Raw genomic sequence first — 6509 nt, 5'->3', positions numbered from 1 at the left:
GGCCTTGGGCTCCGACCCACCAGGCCTCAGCCTAGCCTTGGGACATATAAGGGCCCCCTCAATCCTGCTCCCCACTTCTTTTAGTGCCTCTGACCCCCAAGCATGCCCCCGTCCAGGCCCCATTCCGCCCTGGTTTCCTGTCCCACCTCAGAAACTTCCTGCAGCCACACCGTCCAGCACACTGATGATGGACGTTCTCTCTGGAAGCTGTGTCTACCCGGCGGCCCTTCCTGGGGCTGGGGCTGTTTTGAAGCTGGGGGTGCCCCCGTGCACACTCCCAGCTCTGGATACCCGGATGCCTGAGGCCAAGAAACACGCTGGAGCTCTAACCCGTGGTCAACCGACTAACACGTGGGCCGGAGTTCGTGTGCCACCTGAGCCTGACGCTGCGGGAGCACGCGCCCCCTGCACACGCTCGGGCATAGCACGGTGCCCCGCCGCCCCGGGCCTGCACAGAGCTGGCCGCCACCCCTTGTCAGGAAGCAGAATTCGGAGGTTGGGATGAACAGGCTTTGGTTCTGCCAGCGTGAGCTCTGCTGGGAGCAGGAAGGCAGGCGTGGGCATTTCTCAGAGAGCAGTCTCCCGGCCTGACACGTGACGCGGAGGTGAAAGCCAGGACAGCCCTGAGTGTGGGGGGTGGACGCCCAAGGGCCCAGAGACCCCGAGCAGCAGCCTGGCCCTCGGTTTCATTTCCCTGCACAGGCACCCGAGTGCTTTTTATCGCTTTCATTTTGGAACCTGCTTCCTTAGTGGGATGCCCTGAGATGACCTCTGACACTGCCACAGGATGGAGTCAGCAAAAGCATGGCAACCCACCCACCCTTCCACCCACCTGTCTACCCCCGCACCCTCCCACCCTTCCTCTCACCCACCATCTGTCCATCTCCCCACCCACCCACCCCACACACACTCCCAAACACCCACCCACCTGTCCACCCACCTGTCCATCTGCTCATTATGCACCCATCCATCCACCCACCCTTCCATTCATCTCCGTGTCCACTCGTCCACCCACCCATGCACCCACTCACCCGCCCGCCCGTCCATCCAGCCATCCACTTCAGGGCTCATTCTACCTGGTGAGTGAGAAGCTGGGTACCCAGCGCTGCCACAGAACAGCTGTGACTCCTCGGGCAGCCGCTCTGCATCTGTGCTTGCTCATAAGGACACAGCACCTCTGAGCACCTCCAAACGGGGGAGCTGCAGTGGGGGGTGGCTGTGGGCCCGTCTCTCCCTGAGCGCCCACTCACAGCAGCCTCTCAGAGTTTCCCAGCTCAAGCTGCAGGGAGCCCCCGGGTGCCTGCCCGTTGTGCCTGGTGGCAGGAGGTCGGCGTGGGTCGGGGCCCACCCCTGGTGGAGGATCAGGGTCCAGGAGGTGGGACCAGACAGGGGCTCCCAGGAGGGACAGTGGCTGGGCGGGTCAGTGGAGGCTTGGGCCAGGCAGGGGCCTCTCCCTTCTTCGTTTGAACACCCACGCACACACTCATAGGACACGCTCGTGGTTCGCAGAGCCTGTATCTGCGACCTTGTCCACTGCTTAACACGCATCTGGGCCCTTAAAACCGCAGCCATTTGGGAGCATCCCCAGGGTGGCAACGACTTTGAGTCCCCCAGGAGCAGGCCCCCCAGCGGAGGTCCAAGGAGGCGACGCCCTGCCTCCTGGTTTCACTCCACCCCGTGAGTGGGGGTCCTTCTCGGGCCTATCCAGTAACGCATTTTCCGCATTTTTGTCCTTTTGTTGGAGATTTCGCTGTTGAAATGGCTATCCAGTGTGGGGACGCGCCTCCCGCGCACACACCTGTGTGGGGAGACTTCCGTCAGGTGCCGGTTACCAAGCAGCCGGCCCGGAGCTCAGAGGGAGCCCGTGAGCGTGTACGGATGACCCTTGGCTGGCAGGTCTGCTTAGACGGGGGCTGTTGTTCAGTAGATCCGGCCGGTGCGTGACTGTACTTTCCTTATGATTTTCCCGGTAACGTGTTCCCTTCTCCGGCTTCCTGTAAGAACACAGCGGATGATCCACGTAGCACACAAGACACGTATGAACTGGCAGTTTATGTTACCAGTGAAGTTTTGGGGGAGTTAAGAGCTGCATGGGGCATTTTTTTTTAAACACAATATCTTTTTTTTTTTAATTTTTATTTATTTATGATAGTCACAGAGAGAGAGAGAGAGAGGCAGAGACACAGGCAGAGGGAGAAGCAGGCTCCATGCAGGGAGCCTGACGTGGGATGCGATCCCGGGTCTCCAGGATCGTGCCCTGGGCCAAGGGCAGGCGCTAAACCACTGTGCCACCCAGGGATCCCATGCATGGGGGATTTTTGACCGCGTGGGGCTTAGCGCAGGTCCAGGGGTCAACTCTACACTAAATAAGGTGTTTGTAGCCAGAAACACACACGGAACCGGGTTGTGTGTTGATCAGCCAGTGATCAGCCAGAGGCTGGTGGACCCTGACCCTGCGTCCCCTAGGAGCAAATTCGGCGTTCGTGGTGACCGGGGACAACCACCACCAAGGCCCAGGCTGCTGAGACTGTGCGGACGGCACCTGCTCCTTCACTGTCCTCTGCACCCGCAGGCCAGGGACACTGGCATGTTGGTGGAGCTGGCCAGTGTCCGGGTCTGTGGTCCCTCTGTCCCCGGCCTGCTTCCCTCCGGCCCCTCTCTGAGCTGGACAGGCCAGTGATCCCTGGGTCTCAGGCAGTTGTGGCCTGCCCTGAGGGCCGGGGTGCCCAGGGTCATGGCTGGAGATGCAGCCTGCCAAGCAGGGAGCAGCCTGGGGCTTCTGCAGACCCCCAGGGGGACAGGATGCCCCTTGCCTCCCCTTCTCTTGGTGGCCACAGCTGCCCCAGAAGGTGTAGACGGGCAAGCGGTTTTCTCCATGGTTCTGCACAGATAGCTCAGTGTGATGGGGGCAGAGAGCAGCTGAGCCCTGACTGGTTTGTATACTGGGGGGCTGTGCCCCTTTGTCCAAAGAAAGGCTTCTGCAGTCGACGAGGGGGCACCCCTGGGATGAACAGCCTCGGTCCTGGGAAGTGGGGAAGGGAGTCATTGGGGGCGCACCAGATGGAGTCCCTCCAGGGGGGTTCCTTAGGGCTTCGAGCGTGAGGAGGCGCCTGGGGCCCACTGTGCCCCCAGCCCAGGGTCTGCCGTTGCACATCAAGGGTGGGACTTCTCAGGGATCCCTGGGTGGCGCAGCGGTTTAGCGCCTGCCTTTGGCCCAGGGCGCGATCCTGGAGACCCGGGATCGAATTCCACGTTGGGCTCCCGGTGCATGGAGCCTGCTTCTCCCTCTGCCTATGTCTCTGCCTCTCTCTCTCTCTCTGTGTGTGACTATCATAAGTAAATAAAAATTAAAAAAAAAAAAAAGGGTGGGACTTCTCTTCCCTCTAGAGAGGCAGGGCTGGGGCGGGGAGAGGGGACGGGGCTCAGGGCCAAGTGCGTCCAGGCAGGGGGTCGATGGGTCCGACTCTCCCTGGCGTTCTTGGAGAGTCGGGAACCGGGTCGGGAATCCCTCGCTGGTGGTTTCTGGCTCCTGGACCGTGTTCCTTGGAGACACGGCGCCTCGCCCGGGCGTCTCAGGTCTCCACGGTTTCATTCCAGGGACGAAGCCTGCTGACAGAGGCACTGATGAATGGAGTCGCGGCTGGTGGCCCGGCGCCCCCTCACTGGGGCCCAGCCACTGGCCTTCACCCTGCCCCAGGGACCCCAGTGTCCCAGAGTAACCCGAGTTGGGGTCTGGCCTCCGTTTTGCCCCTGTCGTCCCTGAACTGGGCGCTGAGCCTCTTGGCCTTTACAGACAAGAATCCACTCGTGCACCTCCGCCGTCCGTGGAGAGCGTTGACAGATTCACAACAAGGTGGAGACTCGGTTGTGCGTCCCCGCTGGCCTGCTCCACCCTCAAAGCCGGCCGAAGGGGATCCCAGGGGGGCCCAGCGGTTTAGCGCGGCCTTCAGCCCAGGGGGCAATCCTGGAGACCCGGGATCGAGTCCCACGGAGTCCCATGGAGCCTGCTTCTCCCTCTGCCTGTGTCTCTACCTCTCTCTGTGTGTCTCTCATGAATAAATAAATAAAATCTTTAGAAAAAAAACAAAAAGGCCAGCCCAGGTCTCTGCTCCCAGCCCCTCCCGGGCCTCCCCGCCCCTCGTGTGCCCTCCGCCCCAGTGCCCAGTGGGCCTGTTTGTATCCTGAACAGCTGCTGACGTTTAGGAGTTCCAGATAACCAGAAAGTTCAAGCCCAAATGTGGTTGTTCCGCAGACACTGGTCACGCCAGTCGCTAGCCTGAGACCTCTGTGCAGGGTGCTGGCTCTGCGGGGTGGCCCCGCCCCCTCCCTCTGGCACGCCCAGGCCCTCCCTCCAGGGGAAGTCTCTGCCCCTCCCCACCAGTGGGCCCTGCTCTCCGGCTGAACTTTGACCTGTCTCTCAGGCACCACACGGCTTGTGTGTGATTAGCCTGTGGTTTCCTGGCCAGGTGTGGCCCAGGGGGTGCACCAGGAGCGAGCTCCCCCGCCCCAGCTCTACAGGGATGGCTCAGCACGAACCCCGGGCTGTCCCACCAGGCTCTCCCCTTTGGGCCCCCCTCCCCCCCGGGTGGCACCCTTCTTTCCTTTCATGCATCGATTCCTTATGACTTTGGCCACATATATGTTTTTTAATTCATCGATGAGAGACACAGAGAGAGGCAGAGACACAGGCCGAGGGAGAGGCAGGCTCCCTGCGGGGAGCCCGATGTGGGACTCGATCCCCGGACCCCGGGATCACACCCTGAGCCAAAGGGAGATGCTCAACTGCTGAGCCACCCGGGGGTCCCAGTTTGGTCATATTTTAAAACTGAACTGGAAATCCAGCTCTAATTCGATGAGCAGAGCGGTGGCAGGGCTCGGCCGCTGGCGGGTGGTCACTCGACTGTGTGCACGGCCGCGCCCTTTGCCAGGTGGGGCAGCTGAGTGTTGTGGGAGCGCCCGCCAGGGCCCTTCTAGAGTCGGTCCCCAGCCCTACCAGCCCCTCTGGGAGCGACCAACGCACGCGGAGGCCACGGAGGCGAGGGACAAGCGTGGCGCCAGACTTTCTGCCCATGGCTGTCACGAGGATGTCCTTTGTCTTTTTCCCATTTTAAATCGTGTCCGTTGTTTATGTACCAAGCACAGATGCATCATAGGATCCCGATTCAAAGCCCGTGCAAGGGGGACGGCGAGGGGCCCCCTCCCTGCCTTAGCTTCTCGGGAGCCCTTCACACCCCTCCCGCGGGAGCCAGAGCTATTTCTTTGCACGGTCCAGGCTGTGAACGGCCCCAGCGCCTGGTCCCCACCCCACACCCCCAGCGTTTGCTCCTCGGGCACTGGACCCGGCTGGGGAGGGGGCCCAGGGAGGTTTGCTGAGTGAGTGCGTCAGCCTGAGCTCAGTTTCCAGTGGGGGGGGGCCGTGGGTGGGCTGCAGTCCGAGTGAGCCCAGAAAACAGCTCCTGCATCCTCCAGCCAGACCCCACCTGGCCGAGGGCAGGCCCTCTCTCGGGCCCACCTCCCACACGATGGGTTTGTGTGTCTACATTTCCCGCAGGAAGAGCTCCAGGGCTCCAGCACCCCAGCGGGGTTGTGGCTGGTTCGTCCCGGCCAGGGGACCCTGCTGACCCCAGCCAGCAGAGCCTGGACTCTTCTCTCCCCCTCCCCCCTTGTGCCAGGGAAGAGGCGGCCAAGTCCTTCTCCCAAAGCTGCTGATTCAGGCCTGAATCATCACGCGCTTCCCTGGAGTGGCTGCCGGTGGGGGGAGTGGACCGGAGGGGGCTGGGCGGGCTGGGCGTGGGGGGGGCAGGGGCCGTCTGACCACCTCCCCAGTGGCCCTGTGCAGGCAGGGAGTGAAGCCATGTGAGACGCATTCCGCAAGCAGGCCTGGTAGGGCCTGACAGGCCGGGCGAGGGTCCCCCGGAGGCCAGTTATGGCCTGGGGACAGTGGGCCGTGTGGCCCAATGGTCAGCCCCGGGCCCAGATCCTGGCTCTGTGCTTGTCTGCTGCCAAGTCCTGGGCAGGCACCCTGCCCGCTTGGAGCCAGAGGGCCCCCTTGGTGCCCCAGTGGAGGTTCGGGTCCCACCGGGGCTGCCCCGAGGGTCGAGTAGTGTGAGTTGTGCGAACTCCTCTGAGCAGTGGCCTCCACTGTGTGTGAAGATGAGAGCCGGGCTGTAGATGCAGCGGTGGGAGGTGAGGCCCAGGGGTAAGCAGCCCTTCGGTGACCCGGGGGGACAGCCGGCCACTGTAGGCTGGGGGCTGAGGGGCGGGGCTGGGGGTCCGGAAGGCTCCTCCAGACAAGCCGCGGAGCAGGGCAAGGAGGGCAGGGGAAGGGGTAGAGTGGGCTTGACCCAGGATGGGGGACAGCCCCGAGGTCAGGGGGGAAGCCGGGGGCAGGGCCAGGCTGGCAGGAGCTGGTCGCAGCAGCCAGGAGTGCAAGTGTGAGTGTGAGCCTGCACGTGTGTGACTGCATCAGAAGTCAGCTTCCGGTTTCTGCCGCTGGGAGCATGGGCCAC

At 62.7% G+C, this 6509-nt stretch overlaps 1 long non-coding RNA gene across 1 annotated transcript; it reads left to right on the top strand.

Moving 5' to 3' along the window:
* Window positions 1–867: 867 nt before the first annotated feature.
* LOC140640559 (uncharacterized) lies at window positions 868–4090 on the top strand. Its single transcript, XR_012037313.1, has 2 exons — window positions 868–2036; window positions 3598–4090. It is a non-coding gene; the product is annotated as an uncharacterized lncRNA (long non-coding RNA).
* The last annotated feature ends 2419 nt before the right edge of the window (window positions 4091–6509 follow it).

Source organism: Canis lupus, chromosome 9, assembly GCF_048164855.1.
Source record: "Canis lupus baileyi chromosome 9, mCanLup2.hap1, whole genome shotgun sequence".
NCBI classification, from domain to species: Eukaryota; Metazoa; Chordata; class Mammalia; order Carnivora; family Canidae; genus Canis; species Canis lupus.
The sequence above is the reverse complement of the archived record's forward strand: the minus strand, read 5'-3'. Positions and strand labels throughout refer to the sequence as shown.